This window comes from Vicugna pacos, chromosome 1 (genome assembly GCF_048564905.1).
Source record: "Vicugna pacos chromosome 1, VicPac4, whole genome shotgun sequence".
In the NCBI taxonomy this organism is placed as follows: domain Eukaryota; kingdom Metazoa; phylum Chordata; class Mammalia; order Artiodactyla; family Camelidae; genus Vicugna; species Vicugna pacos.
In genome coordinates this window covers 104,220,523-104,241,791 of record NC_132987.1, presented here as the reverse complement: position 1 = coordinate 104,241,791, position 21,269 = coordinate 104,220,523, and positions in this window count along the sequence as shown.

The following is a 21,269-nucleotide window of genomic DNA, read 5'->3' as shown; positions in this document are numbered from 1 at the left end:
CTATCTCAATGTGATTTTAATTTGCATTTCCCTGATAACTAATTTAATATTTTAGAGCGATAAGTTAAATGATACACATTTAGTGATGTATGACAGATCAAGCCAGGGTAAGTTATAGTCATTAAGCACAATTTTTGGCGTCTCATCATTGTCCTTATGGTAGATGACTCTCGGTTGTCAGTATTATAAGATTAGATAATATCTGGAACTGTAACACCTCACTTGTGTGTAAGAGGAGAGGGTCAGAACAATAAATTGAAGTCACCCATAGCACTGATGTTGTCATTCTGATGAATTAATTATGGGACAGATTACTCCTGTACTTCTTATATTTTAAAATCAACTTCTATTATTTAACTCACTTTTCAACAGGTATCCTGTTACCTGGCATTGAAAGACCTTTAACTTAGGGAGAACGATGAGAAAGAATGGGACTTAGAGAGACTTCACAGTTTGAGATGGCAAAGTTGTTGTAGCAAATAGAAGGCTGATCACAAGTTAAGAACCAGACCAAGGACATCTCAGCTACTGCAATGCATTGAGAAGACAATGTTAGAACCAGCCAACATGATGTCTGAACCATATATGTCTCTTTGGATGAACGTAAAGAAATATGTTAACCAAATATCAGCAGCAACTCTGTCAATGCACTGATCGTGCATCCATCCATCTTTGTATAATTTTTATCCACCCTGGGAAGAAAGGGAAGAAGGAAAGCTAAGTTAACTGAGAAAACTCTTATTAGACTACTCTTACACTGAATTAACATACTGGTTAGAGTTGACTACTCAGAATGAAGTTCAGGAGAAGAAATGAGAACTGTATTTTCGGACACATTTGCGTGCTCAGGTTTTCACTTGTGGACATTCTCCTTTAGTTCCTTTAAGACCAACTCAAACAAGCACTTAGATTTACCTCCTATTTCTAGATCCATCTGTAATGAGACTGACTGAAATTAAATGCAATAGGTGTTGTAACTCAGATGCTGTTACATTTTTGAAAGCATCATAAAAAATGCAAACTGCCAAACTTTAGTTCTTATTTGGAATTCAAAGGCCAAAAGGCTCAGGTTTTACATAAAAAAAAAGATTAATGTAAATCCCCATATTGCCCTTAATACTGTGAAAAAGAATATCCTCTTCCAACTCACCTTTTCCTATGTGAATTTCTGCACTTAAAATATAAAAACAGACTCCTTTTTTAAGCTTTGAAATGGTGATTGCTAAGGATAGATTCTGACACATTCCCAGTAGTTCACAGTTGGCTTACATTAGGCTGGCATTCTACCCCGACTTCTTGTTACTAAGAAGGAAAGAAAAGATTGTCTGGAGTTAAACTACTTTTCTTTTCTTCTTCTTCTTCTTCTTCTTCTTTTTTTTTTTTTTTAGTTAATAACAGAACTTTAGTTTGATGGCACCTGGGATTGTAAGAAATTGTCAACTGACTCTTGAGTCGTTCCTGGTACAGATTCATTGACAATCAGCAGAGGATACACAAACCCTTCTGGACTAAAAGCTCTGAGTTAATTTAGTTGAAACTAAGTTATTCATTATCAAAGATTCGTTTAAAATGGAGTGATATCAATTTGGAATTGTACTGAAAGGAATACGTGAGGTCACCTATTAGCAGCAACGTCAAGAGCCTTAAAGATTTTACAAAAATATAATTTCTCTGATTTCATCTTTCCTCCTTCCTCTTAGTGAAGGTCTCCTCTTTGCCTTTTTTCTTACACACGTCTTCCTGTTTTCTCCATCTTTCTTCTTCTGACTTTCCTGGAAATCCCCTGTGTTTCGCATAATTTCCTGAATATCTACATTCATTCTCCTTTATTTTGTTTTCCATCTGTAGGTTCCTCTTGCTCCTTAGTGAGTCATACTCAACCAGAGCTGGAATCGAGAAAAGGTGTATGTCAGTAAACTAACATGTGTGGTCCGCTGATATAAATAAGGAATTATTTGGTCATCACAACTTTACAGTAGAAAATGTACAAATAGAAAAACCAATTGATTACACGATGTAACAGTGATATCCCAATATCCTATGAATAAAAACTCTGAGATTTTTTTGAAATTAACATGAGAGAGAAAAAGTGGAAGAAGAGATGTGTTAATAGTATTTTCACTATTAAATTTGCAGGGTTTAAGACTTTTTAAAAGTTTTCTTTTAATTGAAGAATAGTTGAATGACAATGTGTTAATTTCTGGTGTACATCTTAGTGATTCAGTTGTACATATATATTCCTTTTCATATTATTTTTCATTATAAGTTATTATAAGATATTAAATAAATATAGCTCCATGTGCTATACAGTAGGGCCTTGCTGTTTATCTATTTTATATATAGTACTTAGTACATGCTTAAGACTATTTAAATAATGGAAGCTAGATTGTGTCCAATAACAAGATCAAAATTTGACTCAGAGCCTAAAATAAAATGGACCTATCTTGAAAATAAACCAGAGTGTCAACAAAAAATTTACTTCAATGCTTTCTACACTATATACATTTCACTTATCTTTATTTAGAAGCAAGTATTGATACTATATCAATAACTGCCAAATGAGATGATCAATCCTTTGAAAAGTGATGGTGTAATGCCACAAAGACATTATATAATAGGTTGAAATCCAAAAGGAATAGTAATTCGTACATCAAAACTGAAGAAACTTAGAAGTATTTCAAATTCCCTAAGATTCAACTTCTGATATTCTCAGTTCAAGTAGAGGATAAACTATTCCACTAGTTAGTTACACAATAAAAATAACTGGAGATCAAATTACCAAATATTTACTAATAATCTATTATTTTCAAGGCATTATAATATGTGTTATAAGAAATATTAAAGATTGGGGATATGAAACACAAATAATGACACAATAATTTGATAATACAGAAATTTCATTATTCAGTACATAAGTATTTCTGAGAGTGGTGAGGCAGAAAAGATGAGTTTTGATATAAAGGCTAGGGGAATCACTGTGAACTGGCGGATTGGATATTTCAGAACTGACCAACTCTATCTTATTGATTATTACTAAAATTATTTTCATGAAATGAGAATGAGATTGCTTATTATAGTTTGGGGTGTCTCAGTCCAAGGGAGTTCACTCAGTGCAGTTTTTAGCATTCCAAAAGGAGAGGTAGACTTTAGGTCTTCTATATTTTGAGGTGAATTCAAAAACAAACAAACAAATCTAAAAGTGGATTGGATGATCCACTTCTTGAGTGTTCTGTTTTCATCCATGAGAAGGGATTTTCTATAAATCCTCCTGCTTGCTTCTATACTCCTCATTCCTTAATATTTCTTCAGGAGTAGGGTATGTTAACTGGTAGGGGTCAGAGTCTTGACCCAAATTTCTCAGCTTGCTGAAGTCAGGGACATTCCCACTAACCTCACCCCACTACCCTGTGCACACAGACACTCCAGAACAGTAGGAAGCAGCTACACAGGTAGATAATGTCTATTCTACACAATTTCAGACATTCCTTTGCATGAGCTATTTCAAGAATAATACGAAGTAGGAAAATCATTTTTATCTCAAATAAGCTAGATCTTTATCAATTAAACAAAACAAAAGCATATGATAGCTCTACATTTGCTAATTCTTTGTTGCTTCTCAATTGATTTCAAACTTGGTGGGAAAGAGTGATTCTTTACATTTTATATTGTGATTCAAAATTGCAATAAAATTTTAATCCATATATTTAATTTCTTACAACTTCCACTGCATTGCCAAAAATACCTTTACTTTCTAACTCTTCCTTTTAATGACTTTTTGATTTAGAAATCAAATATATATTTATAAAATTGAATTGTCAATTCTTACTATCAGAAAGTATATTTTTTTCTGATTTTATTAGAAATCATGTCAGTTCCCACTTGAAAGGCTGACATATTTATTATATACAAAAGAAATAACATAACTATATTCATTCCACTAACATGGTTCACCTAATACCAAATATCATCACAAAAGTATCTGCGTGCGCTTAAAATTGGCTAAACAAAGCAGATAAATGGAAATATAAGAGAAACAATGAAAAATATTTCAGGTGTCAATTAAAATGAGGTTGGTCTTGGGTAAAGTGGCTGGAGAGCTAAAATTTACTTATCCTTCCCATCAAGAGAAAACTATCTACTTTTCAGTAAAAAAAGATCAAGAGTTTTCAATATATGTTGGGGGCTGGGTGAGAAGGACCAATATTTTCCTTCAGAAAAAATCTAGAAGTGGTTGTATGCTTATATCATATATCATAATAAAAATGGTATTTTAAATAATATAACATCAGAAACTATTAATGTAGTATTTCAATTCATAAAATAGATTATATTGCAATTATGCCATTATTCCTTTGCATGCTGCCTAAGTCTCTTCTTTCCTTCCTGCCTTCCTTCTGTCCTTTCCTCTTTCTTTTATCTTAAACATGAGGATAATAATTCCTAGGTCATAGAGATATTTTGAAAATCGAATGAAAAACTATACAAATACAGTGCTTAGAATATACTTGGCCCCCAATACATGGTAGCTTATTACAATTATCTTAAATAGTAACACATACTTAAATCTATTGTTTCAATTATTAAAAAAATACATAAGATGTTTATCTATAAAGAAATAAAATCCCAGCAGGTTATTTCTTACTAACTCCATATGGCAAATGCCCTGAATCACAAGAATTGATAGCCCTTGAGATTTTATTTCTAACTTGTAGATTTTAGGTGGTACCATTTACATGTCAATCTCTATTACCTGTGCTTTTAATACATCTATGAATGTTTCTACTAAGTTTTCTCATTCTGTTGCCTGCACACTATCATTTTCACAGAGCTATGAAAATGAAACTTAAAATGTAAGGAAAGTGAGATGGCTACGTTTTTAACATGTTTATGATACCACGGTGGTGGTATAAATCACAGGGTATAATCTCTGGCACTATTTTGTGTTCCTTTCTTCAACACTGAGTGTACAATAGTCAACTGAAATCTCATCAGGAAGTTGTAAAATTCAGCGTTCTAACAAAGCGTTTGTGCTTTAATTTTTATTTGATGCAAAAGATGGTAGGCATACAACAGTGGCATTAAATCTAATAGAATTTTAAATATTTTTTCACCAAGTTAAATATATGAAGTTGTGAACTATCAGATTATTTTGCACACATCAGTAGTTTCTAATGAACTCAGTGGTTATTCATAAACCTAGATGTAATTAGGTTAGAGACATGGAGGCTTAGGATCCCACATGTATTTTAGAGAAATATGTATTCTTCATATTACCACTTAATGTAATGAAATGATGTAGCTAAACCAAGTAACATAATAAAAAGTACTCCGAACTATTTAACACTCTTGAAATGAAACTTTAAATTATTCTCTGCTTCACCTTTTTTTTCCCCGTTTGTTTCAAAATCAATTGTATTATTTTAGATAAGTTGGAAGCAGGTATTATTTATTATTCCTATATCACGAACTGAAAAATTAAGGTGGAAACACATTTTCTTTCCCAATGACACACAGCAAGTTAATGAAACAAAAAAATGAAGGAAAAATAAGGAAGAATTTTTATTGCTCTAGTGCTCCTTCTCTTTGCTCATACTGAATCATTTCATAGGTTTCATGAAAGAAACTCACAAATACCCCTCAGGACTCAACATACAAAAGATTTGCTAAAAATAAAATTATAGTTAGGCATTATTATTATTAATTTTAATGTTGAAATTACATTATACACACAGAAGAGTAAAATTTACTTAAATGACATTTTATATATGGAACATTTCAGATGGAAAGAAATTACTTTTAGTCAAAATTTAAAGATAGCATATCAACATAATTTTACAAATCAATTTAATAATTATACCCAATATTAAAAATAAATTATTTTAAAATTATCTTGTTTTCATCTCTATAAATTCTATGGCCTGTACCCTTACAAAATTGAAGGTCACCTATAATTTCTCCTCTGGTATTAATATTCTTTGGTCACTGAACAATGTGGTCACTCTGTTCTTGCTGATACCCTTGTCTGTCTTGGTATTTAGGGCCCTGAACTCCCTCATCCTTCTCCTATTTCTCTTTCTCCTTCTCCTCTTGTCTTTCTTTTCAGTGGATTATTTTTGACAACTCTGTGAAAATACGGGTGATTCAACATTGGGCTTTGGGCCATCTGTTCTTTCATTTTCGTACCATCCTTGAGAGCGTATCTATTCTCACAGCTTTAGAAATCAGTTCTCTAGGGATGATCCTAAATCTTGTCTCACATTCAAATTTCTTTCTACACTCAAAGGCCAAACTTTTGACTTTCATGAACCCCTTCACTTGGCAGCCTTACCGTTATCCGAAACGCAAGGTGCCTAACACATAAGTGAAGTCCCTTCTTGATGCATTTTCCTCTCTCATTTATCAATTTCCAGATTAACAATTTTCAGGACCATAGTTTTAACTTAATGGCTATTCCATCATTTTTTTCTTGAATGTATCAACTTCAGCATCACAAAGATTTTTCTGATTTTATACTAACCCCATTTTACAATAAATGCTACCACTGTAGTTAGACCACTTTCCCTGAAACACAAGTGATTAAATAATTTTGTTTCTATCCTCACTGTGATTACTCATTTTAAAATATAAAACCATTGAGGAGTTCTTAATTGGCTACAAATATGTGCTGATCCATTCATTTTAGGCTCCAGTTCTACCACACTTACCATTGTTCTCTATTAAATTATATCTTTCAAGTATAGGATCATCATTTTTCCAGGGTCCCACCTTACAGAAATTTTACCCTCAGCTCCTTAAAATTTTAAATAAAATTTCGTTTTACAAAAATTCTAACTACTTACATGCTTTATATCTTATCTTAATTATTATTTTTAAAATTTTGCATCCCTAGAATGCAAGCTCTAATAGAGCCGAGATAACGGTCTATTTTATTCACTTACATTCCCCATTGCCTTAAAAAAAAAGCCTAACACATAGTGGGTATTAAGAACTGTGAAGGGCTGAGATTTTATTCTCCTTTCAAGCTAACAGAAGACCCCTGCATCAGAGACAAAAGTTTTTTTTTTGTTTGTTTTACTCATGTTAAAACAGGTACCATGAGCTCCATGTTCGCTCTGATTCCCTGTGCCTCCCAGGTCTCCAGGCAGTGACCCAGAGGTGCCCAGTGGGATGTAACACATGCAGTGTTTTTGCTGATTCCCAAAGAACCCCAATTTCAGAAAATGCCAATCTTTTACCAGGTGATGCAATCACACGTGCCCAGCCTTTGCCCCAAAGAGAGACATTAACTTTACTCTTCAGGTCAGCAAACAAATCTTCTCTCTGCTCTAGAGATTGACACCATCTCTATGTTTTAGGGTGTTTTACTCTACAAACTGCCTTGAAAATACAGTCTAGAACAAAAGCTTTCAGTGCCTTTGCTTGTACAATGTTCAGACATGGGACCCACAGGGACTTGTCTTCTAAAAGGTGGTGCTGTAAAAATACTTTTAGACTGAATGAATAACAAAAAGTATTGATTTTACTTAAGTAGCCACTTGTATCTTGTTTCACTTTCTTAAATTAGTACTGTTCCCTGTATTTTTTATTTCATTTTCAGCAGCCTCTTCATTTTCTTCTAATACTGAATCTTCTCTTCACTTTTAAAGGCTCAAGTTCAAGCCTACACTCATGGCCCATTTTCTTTCTCTTCTGAATATAATAGTGACTAATATACACTGCAACCCATTCCACCTCTATAAATATGTATGTTATGGTAGGCAAAACTGAAAGAAATCAATGTGTTCTACCTCAAAATAAATCTTTTCCTTAAAATTAAACTTTCTCCTGCACAACGTCTGCTAATACCAGATTCTTTAAATTGTACTTCAGTAAGAAACTGTTTCTTTATTCAAGGATATATTCATAGGTAAATATCTGCAATACTAAATTAACTAATGTGGAAAGAAAACTCCAGATAACAAATATTATTCCTAATAAATAAATCAGCTGATATTCTTTATGGTTTCAGGTAAGACAGTCTGTCACAAACAAGCCCCCTCACTTTTCTCCACCTAGAAAGGAAGTCAAGGGCTGGGGCCCACCAGAAGGGTGGGTGAACTGACAGATCATCCTTCTGTCTCAGAGGATGCTTTTCCAGGGGCTTGCAATCTAGTTGGAGGATTTTCTTAAGAAAAGATGAAATAATCATAATCCAGTAAGGTGAAGCAGCAGAAGAATTCTAAGTGAGGTTACAGAAATTACTGATGAAAGAATTCAGAGAAGGGAGACATGGATGTTGGGAGAACAGACCAGGAGGTGATGCTATTACAATGTGCCCTGAAAAGACAGGAAGAGAGATGCTAGTCTGATTTGAATCTTCCACTTAAAATGAAGCATCACTCTTTGGATTCTATAAATAGGAAGTTTTCTGGTGAAATACCATTCTGTAAGTCTCTATTCTAAAAAAAATAACATGAAATCCAGTTCATTTTTAGGACACTCATTTATTAAAGGAAAGAAACAACTCCTATCTGTCAAGGGGCATTAAGTACCTGTTCTGATCTCCCTTCAGGTAAAGAAGAAGTATCCTTCTGATTAATCTTTTAAAATATATTTTTCTTTTGTTTCTTCATAAGTGAGTCTGGGCTTATAGGCTACTTGTTAAATCTCTATTACCATTCTCCCTCATTTGATTAATTTTAAATGAGTTTTGTATAACCAATGTTATCTTTGTTAGAGTTTAATAATATTACTCTTTTTTCATATTGTTTCCTGAACTCTTGTGTACTCTTGGAAATAGAAAATGAATAATTAAACTCAATATTTCCATTAAGATCATATAAAAATATTAAATAGTGGCACCTGAAGAAAATTAGGCTATTACTTTGTCAATGCCTATGAATATAAACAGAAGGAAATATAATTAACAATAATTCACTTCAACCCATTTTATCTCTATAATTATGTATATATTTTGTGATTAGGGAATGATGAATAGGTATCAGTGCATTACACTTTGGCAGAAATTCTTTTCTTAATCTTAAACTTCTTGTTGTACAGTGATCTATTAATATGTACCAGTCACACCAGATTTGTTTTAATTTTACTTCAGCAGAAAAATCGCCTCTGTGTTTAGTGCATATCATCACATATTTGATAAATAAATGTTAAAATATTTTTACTGAGATGTGGTAGGTCAATTCTAGATAAGCATGTATTATTTTTAATAAATAAATTAACCAATAACTTTTGTAAATTAAAAAAGGACAGTCTGTCACAAATAAGTCCTTGTATTCTCCTCTCTCTGGGAATGAAGTCAAGAGATGGGGTCTGCTGTGAGGGTGGTGAACTGAGTGGCTGTCGTAAGTAAGAGGGTGCTTCTTTATTGACTGACTGGGGTAAACAGAGTGTTTCATAGTAACTAGGGCTCTGATTTGTCTTTTTTTTTTTTTCCATATTAATGTAGGATGCTAATGGGTTTTTTCTGTTTTTTTCTTTTTAGTTCTTGGACATAATTAGGTCAGTAATCAAATGAAACTGTGAACATACACCTCAACTATGTACTATTCATTTCAGAAATTAAATTTGTTTTATTGGAATCAAATCATCACAATAATACTATTTTCCACAAAAAAATAATTTAGATTTCCTCCTTTTGTCCATCATCTTAAATTAAAATTTTCTATTTGAACCTTTTCATGCTTTTAGCTTTAAAAACACTTGCTATCCTTGTTTTCAAGGTATGGTAATTTCTGTTTGCTTCTGTGCACACCAAAGATTGAATGTAATACAGAACTTCACAATTTGAAGGAATAAATGTCTGTGTCTTGTCCAAATTCCTTAAGAAATAAAGCATTAAGTTAATCTTGATTCAAATTTGAGTTCTTTTCTCCTTTTAGTAGAATCTAATGTTCTGAATTTTGTGTCATTTAATGCCTTGCTTAACGTTATTTATTTGTCTCATAAGTAAATACCCCAGTATATTTTACTTTTGTATTGTCTGACTATACTTAAGTCAATATCTCTTTTACAGATGATAACTATGTGTGCTATTTTCAGTTTTTTTTTAATTTTTATGTGTGTTGCTATTCCATTATGAACAGTATATATGATGCATGGCTTCTGGTGTACAAGACTGCATCCTGGAAGCACAATTGCTGAATAATAAGGAATGCACAAGTTCAACTGTATAAGGTAACAAAGTGCCAAGCTGACTTTCTAAATGGCAGTACCGCTTTGTCCTCAGCAGTGTGTGCCTATGTCTATTGTCCCACATCTTGTCCACACCTGAGACTGTGATACTATTTTTTTTTCCAGTCTGGTAGTTAAGCTTATTTCCTGAGTATCACTTACGAACAGTATTTGATTTCCTCGGCATCATGAACAATGTTGTTTTCATCATACATCATTCATACATTGCAGTCTTTCTGACCATTTTCTTTTCTGTTTTCTTGGTCTATTTGTTTCCCCTCCTGTGCACACTGTCCTGGTTACCATGTCTGTATAATGCCCCTGATCTCTTCAATAGAAAGTCTCCTGCCTGCTCCTCCTCAAAAATGTCTTTCAAAAATTTTATTTCTTTGTTTCATCTTCTTGAGTGATTAACCCAAAGATTATTGTGAATCAACATTTGACACAACAGATGGAAACTTGCCATTTAAGTTAACAGAGGAAACTTTAATACATATTTCTATATACCTTAATTTGTAGATTTTGATATATATCAGCTTCCCTTGAAATATGAAACCAAGAGCCTAATTTTCTGATATAATAAACTGTGCCTAAAAGAAACTATATCTTAATTTTAATGTAACTTTTTGTCCAATTTCAGTATTTCTTTTCATTTTTCTATCAAAATATTCATTTATTGGTGAGCATTGGATACCTAAGCAGGCATCAATGAGAATAAAGGGTGAAGACTGGAAGGATTACTAAAATAAAGTTATGCAACTTGCATTTTAATCAAGTTCAGGACTGTAAATATCTACTAATGCTAGAGACTTGTATGATTTGTGATCTGGGTTGAAATCCCATGAAATTAACCTATTTTGAATTTACTCACAGGAAGTCAATGGCTATAATGCAGTAATACTTCACACTGTTCCATTTTTATCTCTCCTTTTAATAAAAAGAAACTGACCATGGCTTATATATTTTGAACAGACCAAGGTAGAAAAGTATCAGTTTGCATACAGTATTTCTTATAGACTTAACACAACATTTGAGATTTGAAAATATAAGAAAGATGGAAAAAGGAAACAAAGCTATTTCCCCATTTAAAGTAAATGTAAAATATAATTTCAGATTGTTTCTCTAGGTAATCATTTATTATTCTGCAGTATTTAAAACCTTGATTATACAAACTAATACAATTTTGCCTGGTTCCAAATTAAACACAGATATGTATGATAAAAGATGACTGTTCTTAATATTACAACTCAAGATAGCTTTTGAGCTGTCAACTACTGTACTTTTTAGACTAATTTAGATTTATATATAATCCTTAATGAATGTGCAAGAACTGAAAGAACTCAGTAATTACTTTCTCTAATTATCTATTTTAATTATATTCTAGCTATATGCAAAAAAGGAAGCAATCTAGCAGATCTGTATTTAAGAAAACTAAAATCAAGGCTTCCTTTATATGTTTTCCTTAAAGGTGGCTAGTTAGATACCACCACAAGCTTATTAATCCCACCATCCTGAAAATGAGATTGAACATGTTAATAAGGAAAAATCTCATTTTAAAAATAGGTTATTTACTGGAAATATGGGGTGGCACAGCTCTGCCATTTCCCAGTTATTAAACATGGCTTCTCAAGAATGGGATAAAACATCAGCCTTGTTCCATAACATATGAGCCTCCCATCTTCCATATAGGTATTTTATTTAACTGACTTCCAAAGGGAATCCACAACTACACTTTCCCATCAAATTGATTACCTTGTATTACAATTATCTTTGAATTTAAATAATAAAATGGCTTAAATGTATGAATTATTTGCTCATAAATTGTTAGGCAAACTCATGAGAATTTTGAATAAATGTTAAAAAGATAGTTTTGTAACATATACCAATATATACATTTAGCATAGCAACAATTATATAAAACTATCACATTTATAGATAAGAGGATTTTTTAAAGAATAATGTTTCTCTGTCTCTAAAAATATTCCAGCAGAGAATCCCTATAGAAGGGATATGTGCACAATCATTGGGTAAGATGACTTCAAAGATCCCTTTAATAAATGTATAAACCAATAATAATTATAATAATAACAATAATAGAAAACAATCAATAAAACTACCATCCTTAAACACTTAACTCTTAGAATTGTATTAAGTACTTCATACATATTTCCTTATTTAACACTCACGGTTATGCAAATATAGTCTTCGCTACACTGATTTTTCATGTGTTTGAATTGAGAATAAAGGAAATCAGTTACTTGCTGGAAATCACCCAGATGGTAGAAGTCAGAGGTGGGATTCAAATTGAGATAAGTGTTTCTATAAGCCCATGTCCTTTCTCTAACACTACTCATTCTTCTCACTTGCTCAGATTTCTGGTGAATATGATTGTTATAAATATACTTATATGTATGTACATATACATAATATGCATACAGGGATACTATGTAATATTATGCATTTTAAAATTCTTCTGGGTTTTTAATATCTGAAAAAATGATATAAAAACTCTCTATTTCCATATTTTAAACATTTAAGTTTATCTGTTTATTACAATTACTTTTCAGAAATCTCTTTTTCATTCTTTCAAATTCATTGGAGATAATATAAAAAATAAAATGGTTTTAAATCACTATCAACACCTAAAATTTTTAAAGTACATGTTTTTATTGTCATAACCAATACTATACCACATTATTGTTTACACGTGTACACATCTATATGATTTTTCCACTAGGTGAAATTTTTATAAGTGGAATCACTTTATCAATGCACTTTATACACATATCAAATATTGATAAATATTGTCAATTTAAATGCACTCCATTTGTATAAGGGTATTGGTCCACTGATAATCTATACCTTTACCAATCACAAAGACAAAAATGGCTTTTATGGTGTTACATTATCACCCTAGCGATGGATCTTACAGACTTACAGCTGAGCTAATGTTAATCTGACACTTTGTGTTTCTGGATAATTTTACAGACTAGAGAAACTGCCAACATTGGAACATTCACCTCTGGACTATTGTGTAAGCAAGAAATAAAATTGGAGCAGTTGAGCAGTTGAGCATTGTTCCTTTTGGATACCGAATTCCTGAGGGCCTCTCAGGGTTACTTCCAGTACTCTGAAACATTACATGGGCTCAAAAACCTGCATTTCACGACAGCATTAGTAATTTGCCCCCGAAGCCCCATCATTGATGAGTTTATGTATTCTGGAAGCTCTCTGCTCAGTTTCAGCTGTTTGTGTATTTTTTTTTTTTGATCCCTGAATGATGTTTCTTAAATTATTTTGAGCTTAAAAGTGAATTCAAAAAACAATTTGCTGAAGTTCATTTAACATTAACTTGAAATATAATAGAAACCCCTTTAGCACATTTGCTCTGCTGTTCTGTCCTACACATTTTTTCTCTTTGTGATTTATTTTTAAAATCATATATTATTAGTTAATGCTATATAGTTTTTGAAGATAAAATAATTTCTTTAACTTTATGGGAAATCAAACAATAAAATATTATGTAGCTAATGAAAATATTAGGCAGTTAGATAGAAATGAGCACCAGGCAAAGGGAGAGGAAAGAGGAGGGAATAATACAGAAGGTTAACAGTACACCTGCGCTCAGGATAAGGGGCTTCAAAGAATTTTCCTTTCTTTAAATGAATGCTGACAAAGAAGCGGGTTAGAATCAAATGCTGCGGTCACGTTCAGTAAAGAGAAGGACAGGGCTTAACATGACCCAGAGTTCGTTATAATGTAATTAGCATGGTGCTTTAGGCCCCCTCCTGTAGGTTTTTCTGTGCGCATCATGGGTAAGAGCATGCGCAAAAGAGATGGGTGGCCCTGAGCATTCAAGGTATGTGAGCTGTCAATCAGTCACCAGAACCAGGATATAAGATGGGAGAAGCAAAGGGGCAACGCCATTTTCCTCTCTTGAGTTGGCCCGCCTTCAGTTCTTGGAGTTGTACTCTACTAATTTTTGCTCTATTAGTAACATTTTCTGTTTATATTGCGATTTCAGTCTCCTGTTTAAATTCTCTTTCTCCGGTAAAACAAAGAACTGACACGTTTTTACCCTCCTCACGGTAACAAAAACAGAGAGCTACCCAGTCTCACATGGAGTGATTAACTTACTTACCTCTGTCTCTAACACACACACACACATACATGCATACAAGTGCACTCACATGCACAAATACACACAGTCAACACAGAGACACTCAGGTATACAGTCCATAACTTTTCTTACAAATATCTATGCTTAATTTAAGGCAGTAAATGTCTTATATACTGAGATAAGTATATGGAAGTTTTTTAAAATTAAGGAATCTGTTATTTTTCACTTTATGTATTCTAGATATTTTACTTTTTAAATGACCATTTATTACTTTTATTTTTGGTTAGATAAACACAAATGTTAATGTTTTGAAAGAAAGGTTTTGATTCAAAACTCAGTTTAATTCCCAACTATGCAGTCTTTTAGACATATTGTTTAAAACAGTCATGTCCTATTTAAGTGTAATAGTTACATTTAAAATATTTAAGATTACTGTTGGTTTCCGTATGCAATCAGGTTAACATATAAGTAGTACTATGTCACTTAAAATGCACTTTTTGGAAAATCTGTTATTTGTAATTTCCACAAATATTTGATGAACTGTTGCCTGCTTACTTCATTTCTTCTTTTTAAAATAGAATTCTGTTTATCATATCTTCAAAGTAAAAAAACAGTATTTAACCACTTACTAGTTTATAAAGTTTGTAAAGAATAATATCATCAATTATAAATTAGTTTAAAACATGTTAGTAAAGACTAATGACATTTATCTTAAGGAATATAATGACATGTTGATCATCTGAGAAATCTTCATGTAGAAAATGAATTTATAAAAAGATTGTAGAGGTTATAACTAGAACTTGTACAATGATTTATGATATAAATTTGACTGTCATATGCTAGAGTATTCAGGAATTTCATACACACACACAAACACACACACACACACTCTCACCATCAGACTTGTATTAATAGGCCTGCAGTGAGTGGTTTCCAATTTGCTTTCACTTTTAAATAATAACCTTTAATTTATAATTATTCATTGTTATTTGGAATTATTAATATACAATATCATATACTACCTTTTATTTTTTGACATGACCTTATATACTACTAGCCAGATACACTGATTTATGAATTATGTATACAAAGGAATTTTCTGCAAAAAAATCTAATGTTTCAAAGATCACTTATAATTTTCTAAATGTCTGAATAAATTTAAGACAATATTTTCATGGCATATTTTTTATCATTTTTGTTTCTATAAAATCTGCTACAGTGGGATGATATTTTAAAGTTAGTAGTCAGGCCAAAGAGTCCCCCAGAATTGTTGCATAAATAACAGGGTTTTTTTGGTGATATGTCAGTCTGTTCACAGGTTCTTTGGATCCCTCAACTTCCAATACTACCGTTAAATTTACAGAGTTTGCTTTTGTGGATATGGTCAAGAAATTTGAGGATTAAATAGCATTTAGAAGTGCAAAGGATTAGAAAGTTGAATGAGCTTTATTCTGGAACTATATGAAGCATGCAGTCAGAATGAGCTCCTGATCATTAAATGGAAAAAAGAATCTGAAAAAGAATACGTACATATATGTATAACTGAATCATTATGTTGTACACCAGAAACTAACACAACACTGTAAATCAAGTAACTATATTTTAATTAAAAAAAAATTGCAGAAAGTCAAATCATGCCACTCGTTCGCCTTCATTTTCTTTGATGGATGCCTGTTTTTTTTACCAAGACAGAAAAATTAATTATACCCACTTCAGAGTACCATTTAGGATGGACAATAATGCTCTAATTATCATTCTGGAGTTTAATGTCTGAAAACAGATTTAATCTGGGGAAGAGGAATTTGTAGACTCTGCAGAGATGAGATTTGGGGGAAACAGAATTTCCAGGAAATGGAAATCTATTTTCTCTTCTGATCCTTTGACATCATTGGCTATTTTCTTTGGAACTTCATTTTAGATATAAAATAATTCACATGCAATAACAAAGACTTCACATGCACAATACTGACTTACAGAAATTACAAGCACAGTATATGCAAAAGAGATCTGACATAGTCCTATGTCAGAAAATGCTTCTGTTTAAAAGAACAATGCACCATTTTCGACTCATTACAAGAATTGTTAATGTTTTTGATGTTTCCAAACAATCAGAATACTTATTCAAGGAAATCATCTTTGTTTATTTTTTGACATTAAACACACATTGAAAGCAATAATGCCTGTTAGAAATCTGTTCAGAATACAAGGGCAATTTTCAAGGTTTTGTGCTGAAACAAACTGAGGAAATAAATGCCACATGTTCTGCAGTTTGCAGACTTCACAGTGAATTTCATGTGTCCTTCAACTTTGATCTAAAGAATTGCAATTGATAAATGGAATAAGATCTTGTAGGCAAGGGAACAGATATTTCCCCAATTTCTAAACAATTTAGTCGCTTACAGGCTTTCTTTGGAAGAAACATTTCAATTTACACACTATTTCCTACTGAGCAGAGTTGGATGAAGGCAGGAATATTTTAAAAGACTAGAATTCAAGATTATTGATGGAGGTGTGAAGCAGATAATTCAGAGCAAAATGTCAGAGTGGCCTAACTGCAGAGTGCAAGGAAAAGGCATAAAACCTGGTTTCAAATTTACTTCTGACTTTTCTTTAAAAAAAAAATCAGCTTTATTGAGAAATAACTGACAAATAAAATTGTAAGATACTTAAAGTGAACATCCTGGTGATTTTATATACGTCTGCATTTGCATTGTGAAAGGAGTTCCCTCATTTAGTCGGTTAACATAGCCATCACCTCATGTACTTCTCTCTTTTGTTTTTCTTGGTGAGAACATTTAAGTTCTACTCTCTTAGCAAATTTCAGTTATACGATACTGTGTTATCAGCTATAATCACCGTTATACAGATCTCATTTATCTTAGAGCTGAGAGTGTATACCCTTTTATTACCCTTCCCCTATTTATTCTGCACCCCAGCCTTCAAGCAAGCACTTTTCTACTTTTTTTTTTTTCAGATTTCACAGATAAGTGATACCCTGCAGTATTTGTCTTTCTCTGTCTGGCTTATTTCACTTAGCATAATGTCCTCAAAGTCCATCCACACTGTTGCAAATGACAAGATTTCCTTCTTTCACATGGCTGGATAACATTCCATTGGACATATATAACCGCGTCTTTTTTATCCATTCAAGTGTTGATGGACACTTAGGTTGTTTTCATATCTTGGCTATTGTGAATAATGCTGCATTTACCTCTGGTTCTAATTTTGTCCAATCATTTCAAAATGTTCAGCCTTTTTGATCCTTAGTTTCTCCCTCTTAAGCTGTAATACGGAACCTTAGCAGGCTGTGAAAATTAAAAGAAATCAGGTTTGTGAAAAGTACAATTTAAGCTAAAAAATACTATATATTTTAAAATAAATTTTATTGACCCAACTATGATAATTAGAAACTTGTCTGAAATTGTCCTAAGGAAATACTGTGAAGGATTTTTTTTCAAGGAAATATAATAAATGTCTTCAAAGAATGGGAAGATTCTATGGCCTTTGAGCCATGACCGCAATCCTAACACCACTGTCTAACAAGCTACAGAACCTGTACACAGGCTACTGTCCTGCAGGTAGGTAATACCAAGAAGATGGGCTCCTCCTCCCAGTGATCAGCATGGGGTTGTGGCTTCACCCTGGAAGGGGCAGGCTGCCTGAGTTTCTCACTCATGGCCCCCGTGCCATGCTGCAGAAGCTCTATTCCGTGCAGGTGCACATTTGATACAACCAGGCCTCCATTTCCTCACTCAGCTCCCACTTATATGGTGGAAATTCTTACCCAGGCATGTTAAACCAAGAATACTGGGGCCCAATCACTCACTCTTCTGGGGGAGAGGAAGCAAGCTGAGAAAACCAGCGGTTGCCACACCTACCCAATGTCAGTTCATAGAGGGAGGGTGTCACTCCAGAAAAAATTCTGTCAGAAGGGGCTGACTTTATTTGGATCAGAGAATGGAAGACCTCCTTGTCTAAGTTGTTGTCAAAAAAATAAAAATCTTGGAGAGAAGATAAGAGGAAGCTGGTAGGTCCGCGATGCAAGCAAAGTGGTGGAGTAACAGGAGTTTGGTAGAGAATGAAGGGAAGAGAAAGCTAAGAATAGGCTTTCCGGGATCACAGTCACCCTGGGAATCGGGAAGCTTGTGTATACACATTCGGTTGAACTCTCTCAGGAGCAATCACAGCAGGATGCTGAGCAGACTTGAAAGCATCCTCAGGCCACAGACAGACTTAACAACACATGGGGGAAAGAGCCGCTGACACAAGGGGTTTAAAGAAAACCTCTGGCTAAATAAACACTGATTGAATAATAAACTTCTTCTATAGGTGAATTTTAAAAACTTTCACTTAAAAACTAAATCACTCTCATCTCTGGCAGTTTGAAAGACAGAGTGCATATCCAAGGCTAAATTCTCTTAGGAATGATCTGAGAGGGCACCTCCAAGCTAATGGTCTTTGGCTGAAACTGGGAACAAAATAAGCCACACATATCTAACAGTAAATGATAAAATCTAAGTGGCCAAGAGGGCTTAAATAAAACTTTTATAAAATGCAGCTTGTTCCAAGTCAGGGATGACCCCTAAGTAGCCTGCCTAAAAGACAAAAGCGAGGAGAAATCATCTGAACAGAGATATCAGCAGCTTCCGAATACAGGGCAAAGTGACTTCACAAAATCAGTTCAGCAAAATCACTCAACAAAAAAATGACTAAGCAAATAACAACAAAACAACCTCTGGGAAGGGACAATCAATATCTAGAGTTGCTACACTGTATTATCTAAAATGTCCACTTCTCACCAAAAAGCTGCAAGTCATGCAAGTAAACAACAAAATAAAAGCATGACACATACACAGGAAGAAAAATACAAGTGGCAATAGAAAATGCCTCTGAGGGGGCCCAGAGGGTGGATCAGGACACAAAGACTTTAAACTAGCACAAATATGTTTGAAAGCTATTTTTTAAAAATAAAGAAAATATGAATACAATGGTCATCAAATAGAGCATAAATAAAGGCAGAGATATTATTACAAACAACAAAATAGAAATTCTGCAGTTGAAAACTACAATAACCAAAATAAGACAGCCATAAAAAGACCTTAATGACTGTTTTAAACAGGAAAAAAAAAAGGAAAAGCAAATCTGAAGACTGATCTATATAGATTATGCAAATTGAAGAACCAATAGAAGAAAGATTGAAGAAAAATTAATAATGCCTGAAGGAAATGTGGGACACCATTAACCAGATAACCTATGTGTGATTGGATATGAGAAGTGAGAGAGAAAGAGAAATGGAAAGAAAAAAATTTGAGGAAATAATGACTGAAACAATTCCAGACTGATGAAAAGATTCATCTGCTCACTTAAGCACAACAAACTACAGATAGGATAAACAGAAAAAGATATATACTCAGACACATCATAATTAATATATTAAAAGTCAAAGAGAAAATCTTTACATGAGGGTCTAAATAAGAAATGAGCTGATGAATTATCAGAAATAATAGATTCTAGGAAGTAGTGGGACAATGTATTAAAAGTGACAGATGTAAAAAAAAAACATTAATCAAGATTCTGTTACTATCTTATACTAATTATAAATAATTTACCAAAATTATAGTAAATAAAGATATTTCCAGATAAATGAAAACAGAAATAATTTATTACTTAGAGACAAATCTTACAAGAAATTTTAAAGGAAGTTCTTCAAGGTGAAAGCAAGTGACATCAGAATGAAATTCAAAACAATGAGTTCCATCAAGGATAATTATGTAGGTAATTACAAAAGACTGTATAATTGCACATTTCTCCTTCTTTCTTCTCATGACTAATTTAGAAAGCAGTTGTTTAAAGCAATTATTATGCCATTGTCCTGCTGGACCCATGATATAGATAAATATAATATATTTGACAAAAACAAAACAACACAGAACAGTAATTAGCAACAAATCCACAAGAAATGAAGAGAACAAGAAATGGTAAATAAAAACGTTATTTTAAAACAAACTTTATAATACTTTCCTTTCTTCTCTAAGCTTCTTTAAAATACATAAGATAATATAAAGTAATAATTATAACAATGTATTTATATCAAATATAGACATAATATGTGTACAAGTAATAGCATACAAAGTGGAGGAGAAAATGAGCAATGTAAAAGTAAGATTTTCACATTTTGAAACCGAGCAGGACCCTGTGGGGCCTTCCCAGGGACAGACTCCCCACCTCTATGTTCCCTGACTCTTGTTTGTAGAAGAAGCTTCAGCCTCCTAAGCCTTCCCTAAGATCCCAAGAGCGAAATGAATCAGAGAAATGAGAAAACACAGAAACAAAGGAGAAGAGTCAAGCAAAACAAAATGATAACGGTTTAGTCAAAAAACCAAGTCCAGGACCTTTAGCTCCTCCTCAAGGGTATAGATAATATCCTCATATACGCCTGAGTTGTTTTGCAGATACTAAACCCCCATCAGGTGGAAGAACTGCTGACCACCAGCATGTAGATCCCAAACCAGTTGGGACCAGATGGTTAATGATGTTGAGACTAGAAATACTACTGGATTACCTCACCATCAATCAATCAATCAGAAGGATGTACACGAGCTGATCATGCACCCCTCAAACCTATTCCTCACCTTACTTTTAAAAACTCTTCCCTGAAAGCCATCAGGGAGTTTGAGCCTTTTGAGCATGAGCTGCCTGTTCTCCTCTCTTGGCCTCACTTAGGGCACCTGGCAATTAAAGCTGTACCGTCTCTCTCCACAACTTGGTGTCAGTAGATTGACTTTGCTGTGTGTTGAATGAGCAGACCCAAGTTTGGGTAGGTAACAATTTCCATGCAACTAAGTAAGTATAAAGCTGGCATCTATTAAGGTTAGATTCATAATGTAAGCCCTAGTGCAACCATTAAGAAAATAACTCAAAATATGTCTTAAAATCAGTAAGTTAAAATTTTATACCATACTATATTCACTTCACGCAA